This window comes from Lotus japonicus, chromosome 2, assembly GCF_012489685.1.
Source record: "Lotus japonicus ecotype B-129 chromosome 2, LjGifu_v1.2".
Lineage (NCBI taxonomy): Eukaryota > Viridiplantae > Streptophyta > Magnoliopsida > Fabales > Fabaceae > Lotus > Lotus japonicus.
The window spans coordinates 25,323,437-25,342,650 of record NC_080042.1 but is presented as its reverse complement, the minus strand read 5'-3'; the positions used below and the strand labels follow the sequence as shown (position 1 = coordinate 25,342,650).

The following is a 19,214-nucleotide window of genomic DNA, read 5'->3' as shown; positions in this document are numbered from 1 at the left end:
TAATGCACCGGATCCCATCAGAACTCCGCAGTTAAGTGTGCTTGGGCGAGAGTAGTACTAGGATGGGTGACTCCTGGGAAGTCCTCGTGTTGCATCCCCTTTTGCCGTTTTTTCGCAATTCCTTATTTTTTTTTTTAATTTCTTAGAAGCCTCGGATGAATACGAAGTGAACTACAAAGTTGAAGACAAAAATAAAGTAATTGCACGCTTGTTTGCCGTTTTTTCGCAATTCCTTATTTTTTTTTAATTTCTTAGTTTAACGCATATTATTTTTAACCCGCATAACTTTACGGATGCGATCATACCAGCACTAATGCACCGGATTCCCATCAGAACTCCGCAGTTAAGTGTGCTTGGGCGAGAGTAGTACTAGGATGGGTGACCTCCTGGGAAGTCCTCGTGTTGCATCCCCTTTTGGCCGTTTTTTTCGCAATTCCTTATTTTTTTTTTTTTAATTTCTTAGAAGCCTCGGATGAATACGAAGTGAACTACAAAGTTGAAGACAAAAATAAAGTAATTGCACGCTTGTTTGCCGTTTTTTTTCGCAATTCCTTATTTTTTTTTTTAATTTCTTAGTTTAACGCATATTATGTTTTAACCCGCATAACTTTACGGATGCGATCATACCAGCACTAATGCACCGGATCCCATCAGAACTCCGCAGTTAAGTGTGCTTGGGCGAGAGTAGTACTAGGATGGGTGACCTCCTGGGAAGTCCTCGTGTTGCATCCCCTTTTGCCGTTTTTTTCGCAATTCCTTATTTTTTTTTTTAATTTCTTAGAAGCCTCGGATGAATACGAAGTGAACTACAAAGTTGAAGACAAAAATAAAGTAATTGCACGCTTGTTTGCCGTTTTTTTCGCAATTCCTTATTTTTTTTTTAATTTCTTAGTTTAACGCATATTATGTTTTAACCCGCATAACTTTACGGATGCGATCATACCAGCACTAATGCACCGGATCCCATCAGAACTCCGCAGTTAAGTGTGCTTGGGCGAGAGTAGTACTAGGATGGGTGACCTCCTGGGAAGTCCTCGTGTTGCATCCCCTTTTGCCGTTTTTTTCGCAATTCCTTATTTTTTTTTTAATTTCTTAGAAGCCTCGGATGAATACGAAGTGAACTACAAAGTTGAAGACAAAAATAAAGTAATTGCACGCTTGTTTGCCGTTTTTTCGCAATTCCTTATTTTTTTTTTAATTTCTTAGTTTAACGCATATTATGTTTTAACCCGCATAACTTTACGGATGCGATCATACCAGCACTAATGCACCGGATCCCATCAGAACTCCGCAGTTAAGTGTGCTTGGGCGAGAGTAGTACTAGGATGGGTGACCTCTGGGAAGTCTCGTGTTGCATCCCCTTTTGCCGTTTTTTCGCAATTCCTTATTTTTTTTTAATTTCTTAGAAGCCTCGGATGAATACGAAGTGAACTACAAAGTTGAAGACAAAAATAAAGTAATTGCACGCTTGTTTGCCGTTTTTTGCAATTCCTTATTTTTTTTTTAATTTCTTAGTTTAACGCATATTATGTTTTAACCCGCATAACTTTACGGATGCGATCATACCAGCACTAATGCACCGGATCCCATCAGAACTCCGCAGTTAAGTGTGCTTGGGCGAGAGTAGTACTAGGATGGGTGACTCCTGGGAAGTCCTCGTGTTGCATCCCTTTTGCCGTTTTTTCGCATTCCTTATTTTTTTTTTTAATTTCTTAGAAGCCTCGGATGAATACGAAGTGAACTACAAAGTTGAAGACAAAAATAAAGTAATTGCACGCTTGTTTGCCGTTTTTTCGCAATTCCTTATTTTTTTTTAATTTCTTAGTTTAACGCATATTATGTTTTAACCCGCATAACTTTACGGATGCGATCATACCAGCACTAATGCACCGGATCCCATCAGAACTCCGCAGTTAAGTGTGCTTGGGCGAGAGTAGTACTAGGATGGGTGACCTCCTGGGAAGTCCTCGTGTTGCATCCCCTTTTGCCGTTTTTTCGCAATTCCTTATTTTTTTTTTAATTTCTTAGAAGCCTCGGATGAATACGAAGTGAACTACAAAGTTGAAGACAAAAATAAAGTAATTGCACGCTTGTTTGCCGTTTTTTCGCAATTCCTTATTTTTTTTTTAATTTCTTAGTTTAACGCATATTATGTTTTAACCCGCATAACTTTACGGATGCGATCATACCAGCACTAATGCACCGGATCCCATCAGAACTCCGCAGTTAAGTGTGCTTGGGCGAGAGTAGTACTAGGATGGGTGACCTCCTGGGAAGTCCTCGTGTTGCATCCCCTTTTGCCGTTTTTTCGCAATTCCTTATTTTTTTTTTTAATTTCTTAGAAGCCTCGGATGAATACGAAGTGAACTACAAAGTTGAAGACAAAAATAAAGTAATTGCACGCTTGTTTGCCGTTTTTTCGCAATTCCTTATTTTTTTTTTAATTTCTTAGTTTAACGCATATTATGTTTTAACCCGCATAACTTTACGGATGCGATCATACCAGCACTAATGCACCGGATCCCATCAGAACTCCGCAGTTAAGTGTGCTTGGGCGAGAGTAGTACTAGGATGGGTGACCTCCTGGGAAGTCCTCGTGTTGCATCCCCTTTTGCCGTTTTTTCGCAATTCCTTATTTTTTTTTTAATTTCTTAGAAGCCTCGGATGAATACGAAGTGAACTACAAAGTTGAAGACAAAAATAAAGTAATTGCACGCTTGTTTGCCGTTTTTTCGCAATTCCTTATTTTTTTTTTAATTTCTTAGTTTAACGCATATTATGTTTTAACCCGCATAACTTTACGGATGCGATCATACCAGCACTAATGCACCGGATCCCATCAGAACTCCGCAGTTAAGTGTGCTTGGGCGAGAGTAGTACTAGGATGGGTGACCTCCTGGGAAGTCCTCGTGTTGCATCCCCTTTTGCCGTTTTTTCGCAATTCCTTATTTTTTTTTTTAATTTCTTAGAAGCCTCGGATGAATACGAAGTGAACTACAAAGTTGAAGACAAAAATAAAGTAATTGCACGCTTGTTTGCCGTTTTTTCGCAATTCCTTATTTTTTTTTTAATTTCTTAGTTTAACGCATATTATGTTTTAACCCGCATAACTTTACGGATGCGATCATACCAGCACTAATGCACCGGATCCCATCAGAACTCCGCAGTTAAGTGTGCTTGGGCGAGAGTAGTACTAGGATGGGTGACCTCCTGGGAAGTCCTCGTGTTGCATCCCCTTTTGCCGTTTTTTCGCAATTCCTTATTTTTTTTTTAATTTCTTAGAAGCCTCGGATGAATACGAAGTGAACTACAAAGTTGAAGACAAAAATAAAGTAATTGCACGCTTGTTTGCCGTTTTTTCGCAATTCCTTATTTTTTTTTTAATTTCTTAGTTTAACGCATATTATGTTTTAACCCGCATAACTTTACGGATGCGATCATACCAGCACTAATGCACCGGATCCCATCAGAACTCCGCAGTTAAGTGTGCTTGGGCGAGAGTAGTACTAGGATGGGTGACCTCCTGGGAAGTCCTCGTGTTGCATCCCCTTTTGCCGTTTTTTCGCAATTCCTTATTTTTTTTTTTAATTTCTTAGAAGCCTCGGATGAATACGAAGTGAACTACAAAGTTGAAGACAAAAATAAAGTAATTGCACGCTTGTTTGCCGTTTTTTCGCAATTCCTTATTTTTTTTTTAATTTCTTAGTTTAACGCATATTATGTTTTAACCCGCATAACTTTACGGATGCGATCATACCAGCACTAATGCACCGGATCCCATCAGAACTCCGCAGTTAAGTGTGCTTGGGCGAGAGTAGTACTAGGATGGGTGACCTCCTGGGAAGTCCTCGTGTTGCATCCCCTTTTGCCGTTTTTTCGCAATTCCTTATTTTTTTTTTTAATTTCTTAGAAGCCTCGGATGAATACGAAGTGAACTACAAAGTTGAAGACAAAAATAAAGTAATTGCACGCTTGTTTGCCGTTTTTTCGCAATTCCTTATTTTTTTTTTAATTTCTTAGTTTAACGCATATTATGTTTTAACCCGCATAACTTTACGGATGCGATCATACCAGCACTAATGCACCGGATCCCATCAGAACTCCGCAGTTAAGTGTGCTTGGGCGAGAGTAGTACTAGGATGGGTGACCTCCTGGGAAGTCCTCGTGTTGCATCCCCTTTTGCCGTTTTTTCGCAATTCCTTATTTTTTTTTTTAATTTCTTAGAAGCCTCGGATGAATACGAAGTGAACTACAAAGTTGAAGACAAAAATAAAGTAATTGCACGCTTGTTTGCCGTTTTTTCGCAATTCCTTATTTTTTTTTTAATTTCTTAGTTTAACGCATATTATGTTTTAACCCGCATAACTTTACGGATGCGATCATACCAGCACTAATGCACCGGATCCCATCAGAACTCCGCAGTTAAGTGTGCTTGGGCGAGAGTAGTACTAGGATGGGTGACCTCCTGGGAAGTCCTCGTGTTGCATCCCCTTTTGCCGTTTTTTCGCAATTCCTTATTTTTTTTTTAATTTCTTAGAAGCCTCGGATGAATACGAAGTGAACTACAAAGTTGAAGACAAAAATAAAGTAATTGCACGCTTGTTTGCCGTTTTTTCGCAATTCCTTATTTTTTTTTTAATTTCTTAGTTTAACGCATATTATGTTTTAACCCGCATAACTTTACGGATGCGATCATACCAGCACTAATGCACCGGATCCCATCAGAACTCCGCAGTTAAGTGTGCTTGGGCGAGAGTAGTACTAGGATGGGTGACCTCCTGGGAAGTCCTCGTGTTGCATCCCCTTTTGCCGTTTTTTCGCAATTCCTTATTTTTTTTTTTTAATTTCTTAGAAGCCTCGGATGAATACGAAGTGAACTACAAAGTTGAAGACAAAAATAAAGTAATTGCACGCTTGTTTGCCGTTTTTTCGCAATTCCTTATTTTTTTTTTAATTTCTTAGTTTAACGCATATTATGTTTTAACCCGCATAACTTTACGGATGCGATCATACCAGCACTAATGCACCGGATCCCATCAGAACTCCGCAGTTAAGTGTGCTTGGGCGAGAGTAGTACTAGGATGGGTGACCTCCTGGGAAGTCCTCGTGTTGCATCCCCTTTTGCCGTTTTTTCGCAATTCCTTATTTTTTTTTTAATTTCTTAGAAGCCTCGGATGAATACGAAGTGAACTACAAAGTTGAAGACAAAAATAAAGTAATTGCACGCTTGTTTGCCGTTTTTTCGCAATTCCTTATTTTTTTTTAATTTCTTAGTTTAACGCATATTATGTTTTAACCCGCATAACTTTACGGATGCGATCATACCAGCACTAATGCACCGGATCCCATCAGAACTCCGCAGTTAAGTGTGCTTGGGCGAGAGTAGTACTAGGATGGGTGACCTCCTGGGAAGTCCTCGTGTTGCATCCCCTTTTGCCGTTTTTTCGCAATTCCTTATTTTTTTTTTTAATTTCTTAGAAGCCTCGGATGAATACGAAGTGAACTACAAAGTTGAAGACAAAAATAAAGTAATTGCACGCTTGTTTGCCGTTTTTTCGCAATTCCTTATTTTTTTTTTAATTTCTTAGTTTAACGCATATTATGTTTTAACCCGCATAACTTTACGGATGCGATCATACCAGCACTAATGCACCGGATCCCATCAGAACTCCGCAGTTAAGTGTGCTTGGGCGAGAGTAGTACTAGGATGGGTGACCTCCTGGGAAGTCCTCGTGTTGCATCCCCTTTTGCCGTTTTTTCGCAATTCCTTATTTTTTTTTTTAATTTCTTAGAAGCCTCGGATGAATACGAAGTGAACTACAAAGTTGAAGACAAAAATAAAGTAATTGCACGCTTGTTTGCCGTTTTTTCGCAATTCCTTATTTTTTTTTTAATTTCTTAGTTTAACGCATATTATGTTTTAACCCGCATAACTTTACGGATGCGATCATACCAGCACTAATGCACCGGATCCCATCAGAACTCCGCAGTTAAGTGTGCTTGGGCGAGAGTAGTACTAGGATGGGTGACCTCCTGGGAAGTCCTCGTGTTGCATCCCCTTTTGCCGTTTTTTCGCAATTCCTTATTTTTTTTTTAATTTCTTAGAAGCCTCGGATGAATACGAAGTGAACTACAAAGTTGAAGACAAAAATAAAGTAATTGCACGCTTGTTTGCCGTTTTTTCGCAATTCCTTATTTTTTTTTAATTTCTTAGTTTAACGCATATTATGTTTTAACCCGCATAACTTTACGGATGCGATCATACCAGCACTAATGCACCGGATCCCATCAGAACTCCGCAGTTAAGTGTGCTTGGGCGAGAGTAGTACTAGGATGGGTGACCTCCTGGGAAGTCCTCGTGTTGCATCCCCTTTTGCCGTTTTTTCGCAATTCCTTATTTTTTTTTTTAATTTCTTAGAAGCCTCGGATGAATACGAAGTGAACTACAAAGTTGAAGACAAAAATAAAGTAATTGCACGCTTGTTTGCCGTTTTTTCGCAATTCCTTATTTTTTTTTTAATTTCTTAGTTTAACGCATATTATGTTTTAACCCGCATAACTTTACGGATGCGATCATACCAGCACTAATGCACCGGATCCCATCAGAACTCCGCAGTTAAGTGTGCTTGGGCGAGAGTAGTACTAGGATGGGTGACCTCCTGGGAAGTCCTCGTGTTGCATCCCCTTTTGCCGTTTTTTCGCAATTCCTTATTTTTTTTTTAATTTCTTAGAAGCCTCGGATGAATACGAAGTGAACTACAAAGTTGAAGACAAAAATAAAGTAATTGCACGCTTGTTTGCCGTTTTTTCGCAATTCCTTATTTTTTTTTTAATTTCTTAGTTTAACGCATATTATGTTTTAACCCGCATAACTTTACGGATGCGATCATACCAGCACTAATGCACCGGATCCCATCAGAACTCCGCAGTTAAGTGTGCTTGGGCGAGAGTAGTACTAGGATGGGTGACCTCCTGGGAAGTCCTCGTGTTGCATCCCCTTTTGCCGTTTTTTCGCAATTCCTTATTTTTTTTTTTAATTTCTTAGAAGCCTCGGATGAATACGAAGTGAACTACAAAGTTGAAGACAAAAATAAAGTAATTGCACGCTTGTTTGCCGTTTTTTCGCAATTCCTTATTTTTTTTTTAATTTCTTAGTTTAACGCATATTATGTTTTAACCCGCATAACTTTACGGATGCGATCATACCAGCACTAATGCACCGGATCCCATCAGAACTCCGCAGTTAAGTGTGCTTGGGCGAGAGTAGTACTAGGATGGGTGACCTCCTGGGAAGTCCTCGTGTTGCATCCCCTTTTGCCGTTTTTTCGCAATTCCTTATTTTTTTTTTTAATTTCTTAGAAGCCTCGGATGAATACGAAGTGAACTACAAAGTTGAAGACAAAAATAAAGTAATTGCACGCTTGTTTGCCGTTTTTTCGCAATTCCTTATTTTTTTTTTAATTTCTTAGTTTAACGCATATTATGTTTTAACCCGCATAACTTTACGGATGCGATCATACCAGCACTAATGCACCGGATCCCATCAGAACTCCGCAGTTAAGTGTGCTTGGGCGAGAGTAGTACTAGGATGGGTGACCTCCTGGGAAGTCCTCGTGTTGCATCCCCTTTTGCCGTTTTTTCGCAATTCCTTATTTTTTTTTTTAATTTCTTAGAAGCCTCGGATGAATACGAAGTGAACTACAAAGTTGAAGACAAAAATAAAGTAATTGCACGCTTGTTTGCCGTTTTTTCGCAATTCCTTATTTTTTTTTTAATTTCTTAGTTTAACGCATATTATGTTTTAACCCGCATAACTTTACGGATGCGATCATACCAGCACTAATGCACCGGATCCCATCAGAACTCCGCAGTTAAGTGTGCTTGGGCGAGAGTAGTACTAGGATGGGTGACCTCCTGGGAAGTCCTCGTGTTGCATCCCCTTTTGCCGTTTTTTCGCAATTCCTTATTTTTTTTTTTAATTTCTTAGAAGCCTCGGATGAATACGAAGTGAACTACAAAGTTGAAGACAAAAATAAAGTAATTGCACGCTTGTTTGCCGTTTTTTCGCAATTCCTTATTTTTTTTTTAATTTCTTAGTTTAACGCATATTATGTTTTAACCCGCATAACTTTACGGATGCGATCATACCAGCACTAATGCACCGGATCCCATCAGAACTCCGCAGTTAAGTGTGCTTGGGCGAGAGTAGTACTAGGATGGGTGACCTCCTGGGAAGTCCTCGTGTTGCATCCCCTTTTGCCGTTTTTTCGCAATTCCTTATTTTTTTTTTTAATTTCTTAGAAGCCTCGGATGAATACGAAGTGAACTACAAAGTTGAAGACAAAAATAAAGTAATTGCACGCTTGTTTGCCGTTTTTTCGCAATTCCTTATTTTTTTTTTAATTTCTTAGTTTAACGCATATTATGTTTTAACCCGCATAACTTTACGGATGCGATCATACCAGCACTAATGCACCGGATCCCATCAGAACTCCGCAGTTAAGTGTGCTTGGGCGAGAGTAGTACTAGGATGGGTGACCTCCTGGGAAGTCCTCGTGTTGCATCCCCTTTTGCCGTTTTTTCGCAATTCCTTATTTTTTTTTTTAATTTCTTAGAAGCCTCGGATGAATACGAAGTGAACTACAAAGTTGAAGACAAAAATAAAGTAATTGCACGCTTGTTTGCCGTTTTTTCGCAATTCCTTATTTTTTTTTTAATTTCTTAGTTTAACGCATATTATGTTTTAACCCGCATAACTTTACGGATGCGATCATACCAGCACTAATGCACCGGATCCCATCAGAACTCCGCAGTTAAGTGTGCTTGGGCGAGAGTAGTACTAGGATGGGTGACCTCCTGGGAAGTCCTCGTGTTGCATCCCCTTTTGCCGTTTTTTCGCAATTCCTTATTTTTTTTTTTAATTTCTTAGAAGCCTCGGATGAATACGAAGTGAACTACAAAGTTGAAGACAAAAATAAAGTAATTGCACGCTTGTTTGCCGTTTTTTCGCAATTCCTTATTTTTTTTTTAATTTCTTAGTTTAACGCATATTATGTTTTAACCCGCATAACTTTACGGATGCGATCATACCAGCACTAATGCACCGGATCCCATCAGAACTCCGCAGTTAAGTGTGCTTGGGCGAGAGTAGTACTAGGATGGGTGACCTCCTGGGAAGTCCTCGTGTTGCATCCCCTTTTGCCGTTTTTTCGCAATTCCTTATTTTTTTTTTAATTTCTTAGAAGCCTCGGATGAATACGAAGTGAACTACAAAGTTGAAGACAAAAATAAAGTAATTGCACGCTTGTTTGCCGTTTTTTCGCAATTCCTTATTTTTTTTTTAATTTCTTAGTTTAACGCATATTATGTTTTAACCCGCATAACTTTACGGATGCGATCATACCAGCACTAATGCACCGGATCCCATCAGAACTCCGCAGTTAAGTGTGCTTGGGCGAGAGTAGTACTAGGATGGGTGACCTCCTGGGAAGTCCTCGTGTTGCATCCCCTTTTGCCGTTTTTTCGCAATTCCTTATTTTTTTTTTAATTTCTTAGAAGCCTCGGATGAATACGAAGTGAACTACAAAGTTGAAGACAAAAATAAAGTAATTGCACGCTTGTTTGCCGTTTTTTCGCAATTCCTTATTTTTTTTTTAATTTCTTAGTTTAACGCATATTATGTTTTAACCCGCATAACTTTACGGATGCGATCATACCAGCACTAATGCACCGGATCCCATCAGAACTCCGCAGTTAAGTGTGCTTGGGCGAGAGTAGTACTAGGATGGGTGACCTCCTGGGAAGTCCTCGTGTTGCATCCCCTTTTGCCGTTTTTTCGCAATTCCTTATTTTTTTTTTTAATTTCTTAGAAGCCTCGGATGAATACGAAGTGAACTACAAAGTTGAAGACAAAAATAAAGTAATTGCACGCTTGTTTGCCGTTTTTTCGCAATTCCTTATTTTTTTTTTAATTTCTTAGTTTAACGCATATTATGTTTTAACCCGCATAACTTTACGGATGCGATCATACCAGCACTAATGCACCGGATCCCATCAGAACTCCGCAGTTAAGTGTGCTTGGGCGAGAGTAGTACTAGGATGGGTGACCTCCTGGGAAGTCCTCGTGTTGCATCCCCTTTTGCCGTTTTTTCGCAATTCCTTATTTTTTTTTTTAATTTCTTAGAAGCCTCGGATGAATACGAAGTGAACTACAAAGTTGAAGACAAAAATAAAGTAATTGCACGCTTGTTTGCCGTTTTTTCGCAATTCCTTATTTTTTTTTTAATTTCTTAGTTTAACGCATATTATGTTTTAACCCGCATAACTTTACGGATGCGATCATACCAGCACTAATGCACCGGATCCCATCAGAACTCCGCAGTTAAGTGTGCTTGGGCGAGAGTAGTACTAGGATGGGTGACCTCCTGGGAAGTCCTCGTGTTGCATCCCCTTTTGCCGTTTTTTCGCAATTCCTTATTTTTTTTTTTAATTTCTTAGAAGCCTCGGATGAATACGAAGTGAACTACAAAGTTGAAGACAAAAATAAAGTAATTGCACGCTTGTTTGCCGTTTTTTCGCAATTCCTTATTTTTTTTTTAATTTCTTAGTTTAACGCATATTATGTTTTAACCCGCATAACTTTACGGATGCGATCATACCAGCACTAATGCACCGGATCCCATCAGAACTCCGCAGTTAAGTGTGCTTGGGCGAGAGTAGTACTAGGATGGGTGACCTCCTGGGAAGTCCTCGTGTTGCATCCCCTTTTGCCGTTTTTTCGCAATTCCTTATTTTTTTTTTTAATTTCTTAGAAGCCTCGGATGAATACGAAGTGAACTACAAAGTTGAAGACAAAAATAAAGTAATTGCACGCTTGTTTGCCGTTTTTTCGCAATTCCTTATTTTTTTTTTAATTTCTTAGTTTAACGCATATTATGTTTTAACCCGCATAACTTTACGGATGCGATCATACCAGCACTAATGCACCGGATCCCATCAGAACTCCGCAGTTAAGTGTGCTTGGGCGAGAGTAGTACTAGGATGGGTGACCTCCTGGGAAGTCCTCGTGTTGCATCCCCTTTTGCCGTTTTTTCGCAATTCCTTATTTTTTTTTTTAATTTCTTAGAAGCCTCGGATGAATACGAAGTGAACTACAAAGTTGAAGACAAAAATAAAGTAATTGCACGCTTGTTTGCCGTTTTTTCGCAATTCCTTATTTTTTTTTTAATTTCTTAGTTTAACGCATATTATGTTTTAACCCGCATAACTTTACGGATGCGATCATACCAGCACTAATGCACCGGATCCCATCAGAACTCCGCAGTTAAGTGTGCTTGGGCGAGAGTAGTACTAGGATGGGTGACCTCCTGGGAAGTCCTCGTGTTGCATCCCCTTTTGCCGTTTTTTCGCAATTCCTTATTTTTTTTTTTAATTTCTTAGAAGCCTCGGATGAATACGAAGTGAACTACAAAGTTGAAGACAAAAATAAAGTAATTGCACGCTTGTTTGCCGTTTTTTCGCAATTCCTTATTTTTTTTTTAATTTCTTAGTTTAACGCATATTATGTTTTAACCCGCATAACTTTACGGATGCGATCATACCAGCACTAATGCACCGGATCCCATCAGAACTCCGCAGTTAAGTGTGCTTGGGCGAGAGTAGTACTAGGATGGGTGACCTCCTGGGAAGTCCTCGTGTTGCATCCCCTTTTGCCGTTTTTTCGCAATTCCTTATTTTTTTTTTTAATTTCTTAGAAGCCTCGGATGAATACGAAGTGAACTACAAAGTTGAAGACAAAAATAAAGTAATTGCACGCTTGTTTGCCGTTTTTTCGCAATTCCTTATTTTTTTTTTAATTTCTTAGTTTAACGCATATTATGTTTTAACCCGCATAACTTTACGGATGCGATCATACCAGCACTAATGCACCGGATCCCATCAGAACTCCGCAGTTAAGTGTGCTTGGGCGAGAGTAGTACTAGGATGGGTGACCTCCTGGGAAGTCCTCGTGTTGCATCCCCTTTTGCCGTTTTTTCGCAATTCCTTATTTTTTTTTTAATTTCTTAGAAGCCTCGGATGAATACGAAGTGAACTACAAAGTTGAAGACAAAAATAAAGTAATTGCACGCTTGTTTGCCGTTTTTTCGCAATTCCTTATTTTTTTTTTAATTTCTTAGTTTAACGCATATTATGTTTTAACCCGCATAACTTTACGGATGCGATCATACCAGCACTAATGCACCGGATCCCATCAGAACTCCGCAGTTAAGTGTGCTTGGGCGAGAGTAGTACTAGGATGGGTGACCTCCTGGGAAGTCCTCGTGTTGCATCCCCTTTTGCCGTTTTTTCGCAATTCCTTATTTTTTTTTTTAATTTCTTAGAAGCCTCGGATGAATACGAAGTGAACTACAAAGTTGAAGACAAAAATAAAGTAATTGCACGCTTGTTTGCCGTTTTTTCGCAATTCCTTATTTTTTTTTTAATTTCTTAGTTTAACGCATATTATGTTTTAACCCGCATAACTTTACGGATGCGATCATACCAGCACTAATGCACCGGATCCCATCAGAACTCCGCAGTTAAGTGTGCTTGGGCGAGAGTAGTACTAGGATGGGTGACCTCCTGGGAAGTCCTCGTGTTGCATCCCCTTTTGCCGTTTTTTCGCAATTCCTTATTTTTTTTTTTAATTTCTTAGAAGCCTCGGATGAATACGAAGTGAACTACAAAGTTGAAGACAAAAATAAAGTAATTGCACGCTTGTTTGCCGTTTTTTCGCAATTCCTTATTTTTTTTTTAATTTCTTAGTTTAACGCATATTATGTTTTAACCCGCATAACTTTACGGATGCGATCATACCAGCACTAATGCACCGGATCCCATCAGAACTCCGCAGTTAAGTGTGCTTGGGCGAGAGTAGTACTAGGATGGGTGACCTCCTGGGAAGTCCTCGTGTTGCATCCCCTTTTGCCGTTTTTTCGCAATTCCTTATTTTTTTTTTAATTTCTTAGAAGCCTCGGATGAATACGAAGTGAACTACAAAGTTGAAGACAAAAATAAAGTAATTGCACGCTTGTTTGCCGTTTTTTCGCAATTCCTTATTTTTTTTTTAATTTCTTAGTTTAACGCATATTATGTTTTAACCCGCATAACTTTACGGATGCGATCATACCAGCACTAATGCACCGGATCCCATCAGAACTCCGCAGTTAAGTGTGCTTGGGCGAGAGTAGTACTAGGATGGGTGACCTCCTGGGAAGTCCTCGTGTTGCATCCCCTTTTGCCGTTTTTTCGCAATTCCTTATTTTTTTTTTTAATTTCTTAGAAGCCTCGGATGAATACGAAGTGAACTACAAAGTTGAAGACAAAAATAAAGTAATTGCACGCTTGTTTGCCGTTTTTTCGCAATTCCTTATTTTTTTTTTAATTTCTTAGTTTAACGCATATTATGTTTTAACCCGCATAACTTTACGGATGCGATCATACCAGCACTAATGCACCGGATCCCATCAGAACTCCGCAGTTAAGTGTGCTTGGGCGAGAGTAGTACTAGGATGGGTGACCTCCTGGGAAGTCCTCGTGTTGCATCCCCTTTTGCCGTTTTTTCGCAATTCCTTATTTTTTTTTTAATTTCTTAGAAGCCTCGGATGAATACGAAGTGAACTACAAAGTTGAAGACAAAAATAAAGTAATTGCACGCTTGTTTGCCGTTTTTTCGCAATTCCTTATTTTTTTTTTAATTTCTTAGTTTAACGCATATTATGTTTTAACCCGCATAACTTTACGGATGCGATCATACCAGCACTAATGCACCGGATCCCATCAGAACTCCGCAGTTAAGTGTGCTTGGGCGAGAGTAGTACTAGGATGGGTGACCTCCTGGGAAGTCCTCGTGTTGCATCCCCTTTTGCCGTTTTTTCGCAATTCCTTATTTTTTTTTTTAATTTCTTAGAAGCCTCGGATGAATACGAAGTGAACTACAAAGTTGAAGACAAAAATAAAGTAATTGCACGCTTGTTTGCCGTTTTTTCGCAATTCCTTATTTTTTTTTTAATTTCTTAGTTTAACGCATATTATGTTTTAACCCGCATAACTTTACGGATGCGATCATACCAGCACTAATGCACCGGATCCCATCAGAACTCCGCAGTTAAGTGTGCTTGGGCGAGAGTAGTACTAGGATGGGTGACCTCCTGGGAAGTCCTCGTGTTGCATCCCCTTTTGCCGTTTTTTCGCAATTCCTTATTTTTTTTTTTAATTTCTTAGAAGCCTCGGATGAATACGAAGTGAACTACAAAGTTGAAGACAAAAATAAAGTAATTGCACGCTTGTTTGCCGTTTTTTCGCAATTCCTTATTTTTTTTTTAATTTCTTAGTTTAACGCATATTATGTTTTAACCCGCATAACTTTACGGATGCGATCATACCAGCACTAATGCACCGGATCCCATCAGAACTCCGCAGTTAAGTGTGCTTGGGCGAGAGTAGTACTAGGATGGGTGACCTCCTGGGAAGTCCTCGTGTTGCATCCCCTTTTGCCGTTTTTTCGCAATTCCTTATTTTTTTTTTTAATTTCTTAGAAGCCTCGGATGAATACGAAGTGAACTACAAAGTTGAAGACAAAAATAAAGTAATTGCACGCTTGTTTGCCGTTTTTTCGCAATTCCTTATTTTTTTTTTAATTTCTTAGTTTAACGCATATTATGTTTTAACCCGCATAACTTTACGGATGCGATCATACCAGCACTAATGCACCGGATCCCATCAGAACTCCGCAGTTAAGTGTGCTTGGGCGAGAGTAGTACTAGGATGGGTGACCTCCTGGGAAGTCCTCGTGTTGCATCCCCTTTTGCCGTTTTTTCGCAATTCCTTATTTTTTTTTTTAATTTCTTAGAAGCCTCGGATGAATACGAAGTGAACTACAAAGTTGAAGACAAAAATAAAGTAATTGCACGCTTGTTTGCCGTTTTTTCGCAATTCCTTATTTTTTTTTTAATTTCTTAGTTTAACGCATATTATGTTTTAACCCGCATAACTTTACGGATGCGATCATACCAGCACTAATGCACCGGATCCCATCAGAACTCCGCAGTTAAGTGTGCTTGGGCGAGAGTAGTACTAGGATGGGTGACCTCCTGGGAAGTCCTCGTGTTGCATCCCCTTTTGCCGTTTTTTCGCAATTCCTTATTTTTTTTTTTTAATTTCTTAGAAGCCTCGGATGAATACGAAGTGAACTACAAAGTTGAAGACAAAAATAAAGTAATTGCACGCTTGTTTGCCGTTTTTTCGCAATTCCTTATTTTTTTTTTAATTTCTTAGTTTAACGCATATTATGTTTTAACCCGCATAACTTTACGGATGCGATCATACCAGCACTAATGCACCGGATCCCATCAGAACTCCGCAGTTAAGTGTGCTTGGGCGAGAGTAGTACTAGGATGGGTGACCTCCTGGGAAGTCCTCGTGTTGCATCCCCTTTTGCCGTTTTTTCGCAATTCCTTATTTTTTTTTTAATTTCTTAGAAGCCTCGGATGAATACGAAGTGAACTACAAAGTTGAAGACAAAAATAAAGTAATTGCACGCTTGTTTGCCGTTTTTTCGCAATTCCTTATTTTTTTTTTAATTTCTTAGTTTAACGCATATTATGTTTTAACCCGCATAACTTTACGGATGCGATCATACCAGCACTAATGCACCGGATCCCATCAGAACTCCGCAGTTAAGTGTGCTTGGGCGAGAGTAGTACTAGGATGGGTGACCTCCTGGGAAGTCCTCGTGTTGCATCCCCTTTTGCCGTTTTTTCGCAATTCCTTATTTTTTTTTTTAATTTCTTAGAAGCCTCGGATGAATACGAAGTGAACTACAAAGTTGAAGACAAAAATAAAGTAATTGCACGCTTGTTTGCCGTTTTTTCGCAATTCCTTATTTTTTTTTAATTTCTTAGTTTAACGCATATTATGTTTTAACCCGCATAACTTTACGGATGCGATCATACCAGCACTAATGCACCGGATCCCATCAGAACTCCGCAGTTAAGTGTGCTTGGGCGAGAGTAGTACTAGGATGGGTGACCTCCTGGGAAGTCCTCGTGTTGCATCCCCTTTTGCCGTTTTTTCGCAATTCCTTATTTTTTTTTTTAATTTCTTAGAAGCCTCGGATGAATACGAAGTGAACTACAAAGTTGAAGACAAAAATAAAGTAATTGCACGCTTGTTTGCCGTTTTTTCGCAATTCCTTATTTTTTTTTTAATTTCTTAGTTTAACGCATATTATGTTTTAACCCGCATAACTTTACGGATGCGATCATACCAGCACTAATGCACCGGATCCCATCAGAACTCCGCAGTTAAGTGTGCTTGGGCGAGAGTAGTACTAGGATGGGTGACCTCCTGGGAAGTCCTCGTGTTGCATCCCCTTTTGCCGTTTTTTCGCAATTCCTTATTTTTTTTTTAATTTCTTAGAAGCCTCGGATGAATACGAAGTGAACTACAAAGTTGAAGACAAAAATAAAGTAATTGCACGCTTGTTTGCCGTTTTTTCGCAATTCCTTATTTTTTTTTTAATTTCTTAGTTTAACGCATATTATGTTTTAACCCGCATAACTTTACGGATGCGATCATACCAGCACTAATGCACCGGATCCCATCAGAACTCCGCAGTTAAGTGTGCTTGGGCGAGAGTAGTACTAGGATGGGTGACCTCCTGGGAAGTCCTCGTGTTGCATCCCCTTTTGCCGTTTTTTCGCAATTCCTTATTTTTTTTTTTAATTTCTTAGAAGCCTCGGATGAATACGAAGTGAACTACAAAGTTGAAGACAAAAATAAAGTAATTGCACGCTTGTTTGCCGTTTTTTCGCAATTCCTTATTTTTTTTTTAATTTCTTAGTTTAACGCATATTATGTTTTAACCCGCATAACTTTACGGATGCGATCATACCAGCACTAATGCACCGGATCCCATCAGAACTCCGCAGTTAAGTGTGCTTGGGCGAGAGTAGTACTAGGATGGGTGACCTCCTGGGAAGTCCTCGTGTTGCATCCCCTTTTGCCGTTTTTTCGCAATTCCTTATTTTTTTTTTTAATTTCTTAGAAGCCTCGGATGAATACGAAGTGAACTACAAAGTTGAAGACAAAAATAAAGTAATTGCACGCTTGTTTGCCGTTTTTTCGCAATTCCTTATTTTTTTTTTAATTTCTTAGTTTAACGCATATTATGTTTTAACCCGCATAACTTTACGGATGCGATCATACCAGCACTAATGCACCGGATCCCATCAGAACTCCGCAGTTAAGTGTGCTTGGGCGAGAGTAGTACTAGGATGGGTGACCTCCTGGGAAGTCCTCGTGTTGCATCCCCTTTTGCCGTTTTTTCGCAATTCCTTATTTTTTTTTTAATTTCTTAGAAGCCTCGGATGAATACGAAGTGAACTACAAAGTTGAAGACAAAAATAAAGTAATTGCACGCTTGTTTGCCGTTTTTTCGCAATTCCTTATTTTTTTTTTAATTTCTTAGTTTAACGCATATTATGTTTTAACCCGCATAACTTTACGGATGCGATCATACCAGCACTAATGCACCGGATCCCATCAGAACTCCGCAGTTAAGTGTGCTTGGGCGAGAGTAGTACTAGGATGGGTGACCTCCTGGGAAGTCCTCGTGTTGCATCCCCTTTTGCCGTTTTTTCGCAATTCCTTATTTTTTTTTTAATTTCTTAGAAGCCTCGGATGAATACGAAGTGAACTACAAAGTTGAAGACAAAAATAAAGTAATTGCACGCTTGTTTGCCGTTTTTTCGCAATTCCTTATTTTTTTTTAATTTCTTAGTTTAACGCATATTATGTTTTAACCCGCATAACTTTACGGATGCGATCATACCAGCACTAATGCACCGGATCCCATCAGAACTCCGCAGTTAAGTGTGCTTGGGCGAGAGTAGTACTAGGATGGGTGACCTCCTGGGAAGTCCTCGTGTTGCATCCCCTTTTGCCGTTTTTTCGCAATTCCTTATTTTTTTTTTTAATTTCTTAGAAGCCTCGGATGAATACGAAGTGAACTACAAAGTTGAAGACAAAAATAAAGTAATTGCACGCTTGTTTGCCGTTTTTTCGCAATTCCTTATTTTTTTTTTAATTTCTTAGTTTAACGCATATTATGTTTTAACCCGCATAACTTTACGGATGCGATCATACCAGCACTAATGCACCGGATCCCATCAGAACTCCGCAGTTAAGTGTGCTTGGGCGAGAGTAGTACTAGGATGGGTGACCTCCTGGGAAGTCCTCGTGTTGCATCCCCTTTTGCCGTTTTTTCGCAATTCCTTATTTTTTTTTTAATTTCTTAGAAGCCTCGGATGAATACGAAGTGAACTACAAAGTTGAAGACAAAAATAAAGTAATTGCACGCTTGTTTGCCGTTTTTTCGCAATTCCTTATTTTTTTTTTTTAATTTCTTAGTTTAACGCATATTATGTTTTAACCCGCATAACTTTACGGATGCGATCATACCAGCACTAATGCACCGGATCCCATCAGAACTCCGCAGTTAAGTGTGCTTGGGCGAGAGTAGTACTAGGATGGGTGACCTCCTGGGAAGTCCTCGTGTTGCATCCCCTTTTGCCGTTTTTTCGCAATTCCTTATTTTTTTTTTAATTTCTTAGAAGCCTCGGATGAATACGAAGTGAACTACAAAGTTGAGACAAAAATAAAGTAATTGCACGCTTGTTTGCCGTTTTTTCGCAATTCCTTATTTTTTTTTTAATTTCTTAGTTTAACGCATATTATGTTTTAACCCGCATAACTTTACGGATGCGATCATACCAGCACTAATGCACCGGATCCCATCAGAACTCCGCAGTTAAGTGTGCTTGGGCGAGAGTAGTACTAGGATGGGTGACCTCCTGGGAAGTCCTCGTGTTGCATCCCCTTTTGCCGTTTTTTCGCAATTCCTTATTTTTTTTTTTTAATTTCTTAGAAGCCTCGGATGAATACGAAGTGAACTACAAAGTTGAAGACAAAAATAAAGTAATTGCACGCTTGTTTGCCGTTTTTTCGCAATTCCTTATTTTTTTTTAATTTCTTAGTTTAACGCATATTATTTTTTTTAATTTCTTAGTTTAACGCATATTATGTTTTAACCCGCATAACTTTACGGATGCGATCATACCAGCACTAATGCACCGGATCCCATCAGAACTCCGCAGTTAAGTGTGCTTGGCGAG

The 19,214-nt window shown here is 39.2% G+C and overlaps 60 non-coding genes across 60 annotated transcripts; all 60 read left to right on the top strand.

Annotated features, from left to right (window-relative positions):
- Positions 1-291: 291 nt before the first annotated feature.
- On the top strand, positions 292-411 carry LOC130742086 (5S ribosomal RNA). Its single transcript, XR_009020954.1, has one exon. It is a non-coding gene; the product is annotated as a 5S ribosomal RNA (ribosomal RNA).
- Positions 412-613: 202 nt separating this feature from the next.
- Positions 614-732, top strand: LOC130741920 (5S ribosomal RNA). The gene has a single exon (XR_009020790.1). It is a non-coding gene; the product is annotated as a 5S ribosomal RNA (ribosomal RNA).
- A 197-nt stretch (positions 733-929) lies between these two features.
- On the top strand, positions 930-1,048 carry LOC130741917 (5S ribosomal RNA). The gene has a single exon (XR_009020788.1). It is a non-coding gene; the product is annotated as a 5S ribosomal RNA (ribosomal RNA).
- Positions 1,049-1,243: 195 nt separating this feature from the next.
- Positions 1,244-1,360, top strand: LOC130742109 (5S ribosomal RNA). The gene has a single exon (XR_009020976.1). It is a non-coding gene; the product is annotated as a 5S ribosomal RNA (ribosomal RNA).
- Positions 1,361-1,552: 192 nt separating this feature from the next.
- LOC130742106 (5S ribosomal RNA) lies at positions 1,553-1,670 on the top strand. Its single transcript, XR_009020973.1, has one exon. It is a non-coding gene; the product is annotated as a 5S ribosomal RNA (ribosomal RNA).
- Positions 1,671-1,862: 192 nt separating this feature from the next.
- Positions 1,863-1,981, top strand: LOC130741916 (5S ribosomal RNA). The gene has a single exon (XR_009020787.1). It is a non-coding gene; the product is annotated as a 5S ribosomal RNA (ribosomal RNA).
- A 194-nt stretch (positions 1,982-2,175) lies between these two features.
- LOC130741915 (5S ribosomal RNA) lies at positions 2,176-2,294 on the top strand. The gene has a single exon (XR_009020786.1). It is a non-coding gene; the product is annotated as a 5S ribosomal RNA (ribosomal RNA).
- A 195-nt stretch (positions 2,295-2,489) lies between these two features.
- On the top strand, positions 2,490-2,608 carry LOC130741914 (5S ribosomal RNA). Its single transcript, XR_009020785.1, has one exon. It is a non-coding gene; the product is annotated as a 5S ribosomal RNA (ribosomal RNA).
- A 194-nt stretch (positions 2,609-2,802) lies between these two features.
- Positions 2,803-2,921, top strand: LOC130741913 (5S ribosomal RNA). Its single transcript, XR_009020784.1, has one exon. It is a non-coding gene; the product is annotated as a 5S ribosomal RNA (ribosomal RNA).
- Positions 2,922-3,116: 195 nt separating this feature from the next.
- LOC130741912 (5S ribosomal RNA) lies at positions 3,117-3,235 on the top strand. The gene has a single exon (XR_009020783.1). It is a non-coding gene; the product is annotated as a 5S ribosomal RNA (ribosomal RNA).
- Positions 3,236-3,429: 194 nt separating this feature from the next.
- On the top strand, positions 3,430-3,548 carry LOC130741911 (5S ribosomal RNA). The gene has a single exon (XR_009020782.1). It is a non-coding gene; the product is annotated as a 5S ribosomal RNA (ribosomal RNA).
- A 195-nt stretch (positions 3,549-3,743) lies between these two features.
- On the top strand, positions 3,744-3,862 carry LOC130741910 (5S ribosomal RNA). Its single transcript, XR_009020781.1, has one exon. It is a non-coding gene; the product is annotated as a 5S ribosomal RNA (ribosomal RNA).
- Positions 3,863-4,057: 195 nt separating this feature from the next.
- On the top strand, positions 4,058-4,176 carry LOC130741909 (5S ribosomal RNA). Its single transcript, XR_009020780.1, has one exon. It is a non-coding gene; the product is annotated as a 5S ribosomal RNA (ribosomal RNA).
- A 195-nt stretch (positions 4,177-4,371) lies between these two features.
- Positions 4,372-4,490, top strand: LOC130741908 (5S ribosomal RNA). Its single transcript, XR_009020779.1, has one exon. It is a non-coding gene; the product is annotated as a 5S ribosomal RNA (ribosomal RNA).
- Positions 4,491-4,684: 194 nt separating this feature from the next.
- Positions 4,685-4,803, top strand: LOC130741906 (5S ribosomal RNA). The gene has a single exon (XR_009020777.1). It is a non-coding gene; the product is annotated as a 5S ribosomal RNA (ribosomal RNA).
- A 196-nt stretch (positions 4,804-4,999) lies between these two features.
- LOC130741905 (5S ribosomal RNA) lies at positions 5,000-5,118 on the top strand. The gene has a single exon (XR_009020776.1). It is a non-coding gene; the product is annotated as a 5S ribosomal RNA (ribosomal RNA).
- Positions 5,119-5,311: 193 nt separating this feature from the next.
- LOC130741904 (5S ribosomal RNA) lies at positions 5,312-5,430 on the top strand. The gene has a single exon (XR_009020775.1). It is a non-coding gene; the product is annotated as a 5S ribosomal RNA (ribosomal RNA).
- A 195-nt stretch (positions 5,431-5,625) lies between these two features.
- On the top strand, positions 5,626-5,744 carry LOC130741902 (5S ribosomal RNA). The gene has a single exon (XR_009020774.1). It is a non-coding gene; the product is annotated as a 5S ribosomal RNA (ribosomal RNA).
- Positions 5,745-5,939: 195 nt separating this feature from the next.
- On the top strand, positions 5,940-6,058 carry LOC130741901 (5S ribosomal RNA). Its single transcript, XR_009020773.1, has one exon. It is a non-coding gene; the product is annotated as a 5S ribosomal RNA (ribosomal RNA).
- A 193-nt stretch (positions 6,059-6,251) lies between these two features.
- Positions 6,252-6,370, top strand: LOC130741900 (5S ribosomal RNA). Its single transcript, XR_009020772.1, has one exon. It is a non-coding gene; the product is annotated as a 5S ribosomal RNA (ribosomal RNA).
- Positions 6,371-6,565: 195 nt separating this feature from the next.
- LOC130741899 (5S ribosomal RNA) lies at positions 6,566-6,684 on the top strand. The gene has a single exon (XR_009020771.1). It is a non-coding gene; the product is annotated as a 5S ribosomal RNA (ribosomal RNA).
- A 194-nt stretch (positions 6,685-6,878) lies between these two features.
- Positions 6,879-6,997, top strand: LOC130741898 (5S ribosomal RNA). Its single transcript, XR_009020770.1, has one exon. It is a non-coding gene; the product is annotated as a 5S ribosomal RNA (ribosomal RNA).
- A 195-nt stretch (positions 6,998-7,192) lies between these two features.
- On the top strand, positions 7,193-7,311 carry LOC130741897 (5S ribosomal RNA). The gene has a single exon (XR_009020769.1). It is a non-coding gene; the product is annotated as a 5S ribosomal RNA (ribosomal RNA).
- A 195-nt stretch (positions 7,312-7,506) lies between these two features.
- On the top strand, positions 7,507-7,625 carry LOC130741896 (5S ribosomal RNA). The gene has a single exon (XR_009020768.1). It is a non-coding gene; the product is annotated as a 5S ribosomal RNA (ribosomal RNA).
- Positions 7,626-7,820: 195 nt separating this feature from the next.
- Positions 7,821-7,939, top strand: LOC130741894 (5S ribosomal RNA). The gene has a single exon (XR_009020766.1). It is a non-coding gene; the product is annotated as a 5S ribosomal RNA (ribosomal RNA).
- Positions 7,940-8,134: 195 nt separating this feature from the next.
- On the top strand, positions 8,135-8,253 carry LOC130741893 (5S ribosomal RNA). The gene has a single exon (XR_009020765.1). It is a non-coding gene; the product is annotated as a 5S ribosomal RNA (ribosomal RNA).
- A 195-nt stretch (positions 8,254-8,448) lies between these two features.
- On the top strand, positions 8,449-8,567 carry LOC130741892 (5S ribosomal RNA). Its single transcript, XR_009020764.1, has one exon. It is a non-coding gene; the product is annotated as a 5S ribosomal RNA (ribosomal RNA).
- A 195-nt stretch (positions 8,568-8,762) lies between these two features.
- Positions 8,763-8,881, top strand: LOC130741891 (5S ribosomal RNA). The gene has a single exon (XR_009020763.1). It is a non-coding gene; the product is annotated as a 5S ribosomal RNA (ribosomal RNA).
- Positions 8,882-9,076: 195 nt separating this feature from the next.
- Positions 9,077-9,195, top strand: LOC130741890 (5S ribosomal RNA). The gene has a single exon (XR_009020762.1). It is a non-coding gene; the product is annotated as a 5S ribosomal RNA (ribosomal RNA).
- A 194-nt stretch (positions 9,196-9,389) lies between these two features.
- On the top strand, positions 9,390-9,508 carry LOC130741889 (5S ribosomal RNA). Its single transcript, XR_009020761.1, has one exon. It is a non-coding gene; the product is annotated as a 5S ribosomal RNA (ribosomal RNA).
- Positions 9,509-9,702: 194 nt separating this feature from the next.
- LOC130741888 (5S ribosomal RNA) lies at positions 9,703-9,821 on the top strand. Its single transcript, XR_009020760.1, has one exon. It is a non-coding gene; the product is annotated as a 5S ribosomal RNA (ribosomal RNA).
- A 195-nt stretch (positions 9,822-10,016) lies between these two features.
- LOC130741886 (5S ribosomal RNA) lies at positions 10,017-10,135 on the top strand. Its single transcript, XR_009020759.1, has one exon. It is a non-coding gene; the product is annotated as a 5S ribosomal RNA (ribosomal RNA).
- A 195-nt stretch (positions 10,136-10,330) lies between these two features.
- On the top strand, positions 10,331-10,449 carry LOC130741885 (5S ribosomal RNA). Its single transcript, XR_009020758.1, has one exon. It is a non-coding gene; the product is annotated as a 5S ribosomal RNA (ribosomal RNA).
- Positions 10,450-10,644: 195 nt separating this feature from the next.
- Positions 10,645-10,763, top strand: LOC130741884 (5S ribosomal RNA). Its single transcript, XR_009020757.1, has one exon. It is a non-coding gene; the product is annotated as a 5S ribosomal RNA (ribosomal RNA).
- A 195-nt stretch (positions 10,764-10,958) lies between these two features.
- LOC130741882 (5S ribosomal RNA) lies at positions 10,959-11,077 on the top strand. The gene has a single exon (XR_009020755.1). It is a non-coding gene; the product is annotated as a 5S ribosomal RNA (ribosomal RNA).
- Positions 11,078-11,272: 195 nt separating this feature from the next.
- On the top strand, positions 11,273-11,391 carry LOC130741881 (5S ribosomal RNA). The gene has a single exon (XR_009020754.1). It is a non-coding gene; the product is annotated as a 5S ribosomal RNA (ribosomal RNA).
- A 195-nt stretch (positions 11,392-11,586) lies between these two features.
- LOC130741880 (5S ribosomal RNA) lies at positions 11,587-11,705 on the top strand. The gene has a single exon (XR_009020753.1). It is a non-coding gene; the product is annotated as a 5S ribosomal RNA (ribosomal RNA).
- Positions 11,706-11,900: 195 nt separating this feature from the next.
- On the top strand, positions 11,901-12,019 carry LOC130741879 (5S ribosomal RNA). Its single transcript, XR_009020752.1, has one exon. It is a non-coding gene; the product is annotated as a 5S ribosomal RNA (ribosomal RNA).
- A 194-nt stretch (positions 12,020-12,213) lies between these two features.
- On the top strand, positions 12,214-12,332 carry LOC130741878 (5S ribosomal RNA). The gene has a single exon (XR_009020751.1). It is a non-coding gene; the product is annotated as a 5S ribosomal RNA (ribosomal RNA).
- Positions 12,333-12,527: 195 nt separating this feature from the next.
- On the top strand, positions 12,528-12,646 carry LOC130741876 (5S ribosomal RNA). Its single transcript, XR_009020749.1, has one exon. It is a non-coding gene; the product is annotated as a 5S ribosomal RNA (ribosomal RNA).
- Positions 12,647-12,841: 195 nt separating this feature from the next.
- Positions 12,842-12,960, top strand: LOC130741875 (5S ribosomal RNA). The gene has a single exon (XR_009020748.1). It is a non-coding gene; the product is annotated as a 5S ribosomal RNA (ribosomal RNA).
- A 194-nt stretch (positions 12,961-13,154) lies between these two features.
- LOC130741874 (5S ribosomal RNA) lies at positions 13,155-13,273 on the top strand. Its single transcript, XR_009020747.1, has one exon. It is a non-coding gene; the product is annotated as a 5S ribosomal RNA (ribosomal RNA).
- A 195-nt stretch (positions 13,274-13,468) lies between these two features.
- On the top strand, positions 13,469-13,587 carry LOC130741873 (5S ribosomal RNA). The gene has a single exon (XR_009020746.1). It is a non-coding gene; the product is annotated as a 5S ribosomal RNA (ribosomal RNA).
- Positions 13,588-13,781: 194 nt separating this feature from the next.
- LOC130741872 (5S ribosomal RNA) lies at positions 13,782-13,900 on the top strand. The gene has a single exon (XR_009020745.1). It is a non-coding gene; the product is annotated as a 5S ribosomal RNA (ribosomal RNA).
- A 195-nt stretch (positions 13,901-14,095) lies between these two features.
- Positions 14,096-14,214, top strand: LOC130741870 (5S ribosomal RNA). The gene has a single exon (XR_009020743.1). It is a non-coding gene; the product is annotated as a 5S ribosomal RNA (ribosomal RNA).
- Positions 14,215-14,409: 195 nt separating this feature from the next.
- LOC130741869 (5S ribosomal RNA) lies at positions 14,410-14,528 on the top strand. The gene has a single exon (XR_009020742.1). It is a non-coding gene; the product is annotated as a 5S ribosomal RNA (ribosomal RNA).
- A 195-nt stretch (positions 14,529-14,723) lies between these two features.
- On the top strand, positions 14,724-14,842 carry LOC130741868 (5S ribosomal RNA). Its single transcript, XR_009020741.1, has one exon. It is a non-coding gene; the product is annotated as a 5S ribosomal RNA (ribosomal RNA).
- A 195-nt stretch (positions 14,843-15,037) lies between these two features.
- Positions 15,038-15,156, top strand: LOC130741867 (5S ribosomal RNA). Its single transcript, XR_009020740.1, has one exon. It is a non-coding gene; the product is annotated as a 5S ribosomal RNA (ribosomal RNA).
- Positions 15,157-15,352: 196 nt separating this feature from the next.
- Positions 15,353-15,471, top strand: LOC130741866 (5S ribosomal RNA). Its single transcript, XR_009020739.1, has one exon. It is a non-coding gene; the product is annotated as a 5S ribosomal RNA (ribosomal RNA).
- Positions 15,472-15,665: 194 nt separating this feature from the next.
- Positions 15,666-15,784, top strand: LOC130741865 (5S ribosomal RNA). The gene has a single exon (XR_009020738.1). It is a non-coding gene; the product is annotated as a 5S ribosomal RNA (ribosomal RNA).
- A 194-nt stretch (positions 15,785-15,978) lies between these two features.
- On the top strand, positions 15,979-16,097 carry LOC130741864 (5S ribosomal RNA). The gene has a single exon (XR_009020737.1). It is a non-coding gene; the product is annotated as a 5S ribosomal RNA (ribosomal RNA).
- A 195-nt stretch (positions 16,098-16,292) lies between these two features.
- On the top strand, positions 16,293-16,411 carry LOC130741863 (5S ribosomal RNA). Its single transcript, XR_009020736.1, has one exon. It is a non-coding gene; the product is annotated as a 5S ribosomal RNA (ribosomal RNA).
- Positions 16,412-16,605: 194 nt separating this feature from the next.
- LOC130741862 (5S ribosomal RNA) lies at positions 16,606-16,724 on the top strand. Its single transcript, XR_009020735.1, has one exon. It is a non-coding gene; the product is annotated as a 5S ribosomal RNA (ribosomal RNA).
- A 195-nt stretch (positions 16,725-16,919) lies between these two features.
- On the top strand, positions 16,920-17,038 carry LOC130741861 (5S ribosomal RNA). The gene has a single exon (XR_009020734.1). It is a non-coding gene; the product is annotated as a 5S ribosomal RNA (ribosomal RNA).
- Positions 17,039-17,233: 195 nt separating this feature from the next.
- On the top strand, positions 17,234-17,352 carry LOC130741859 (5S ribosomal RNA). Its single transcript, XR_009020732.1, has one exon. It is a non-coding gene; the product is annotated as a 5S ribosomal RNA (ribosomal RNA).
- Positions 17,353-17,546: 194 nt separating this feature from the next.
- Positions 17,547-17,665, top strand: LOC130741858 (5S ribosomal RNA). The gene has a single exon (XR_009020731.1). It is a non-coding gene; the product is annotated as a 5S ribosomal RNA (ribosomal RNA).
- Positions 17,666-17,858: 193 nt separating this feature from the next.
- Positions 17,859-17,977, top strand: LOC130741857 (5S ribosomal RNA). The gene has a single exon (XR_009020730.1). It is a non-coding gene; the product is annotated as a 5S ribosomal RNA (ribosomal RNA).
- A 195-nt stretch (positions 17,978-18,172) lies between these two features.
- On the top strand, positions 18,173-18,291 carry LOC130741854 (5S ribosomal RNA). The gene has a single exon (XR_009020729.1). It is a non-coding gene; the product is annotated as a 5S ribosomal RNA (ribosomal RNA).
- Positions 18,292-18,487: 196 nt separating this feature from the next.
- LOC130741853 (5S ribosomal RNA) lies at positions 18,488-18,606 on the top strand. Its single transcript, XR_009020727.1, has one exon. It is a non-coding gene; the product is annotated as a 5S ribosomal RNA (ribosomal RNA).
- Positions 18,607-18,799: 193 nt separating this feature from the next.
- On the top strand, positions 18,800-18,918 carry LOC130741852 (5S ribosomal RNA). Its single transcript, XR_009020726.1, has one exon. It is a non-coding gene; the product is annotated as a 5S ribosomal RNA (ribosomal RNA).
- The last annotated feature ends 296 nt before the right edge of the window (positions 18,919-19,214 follow it).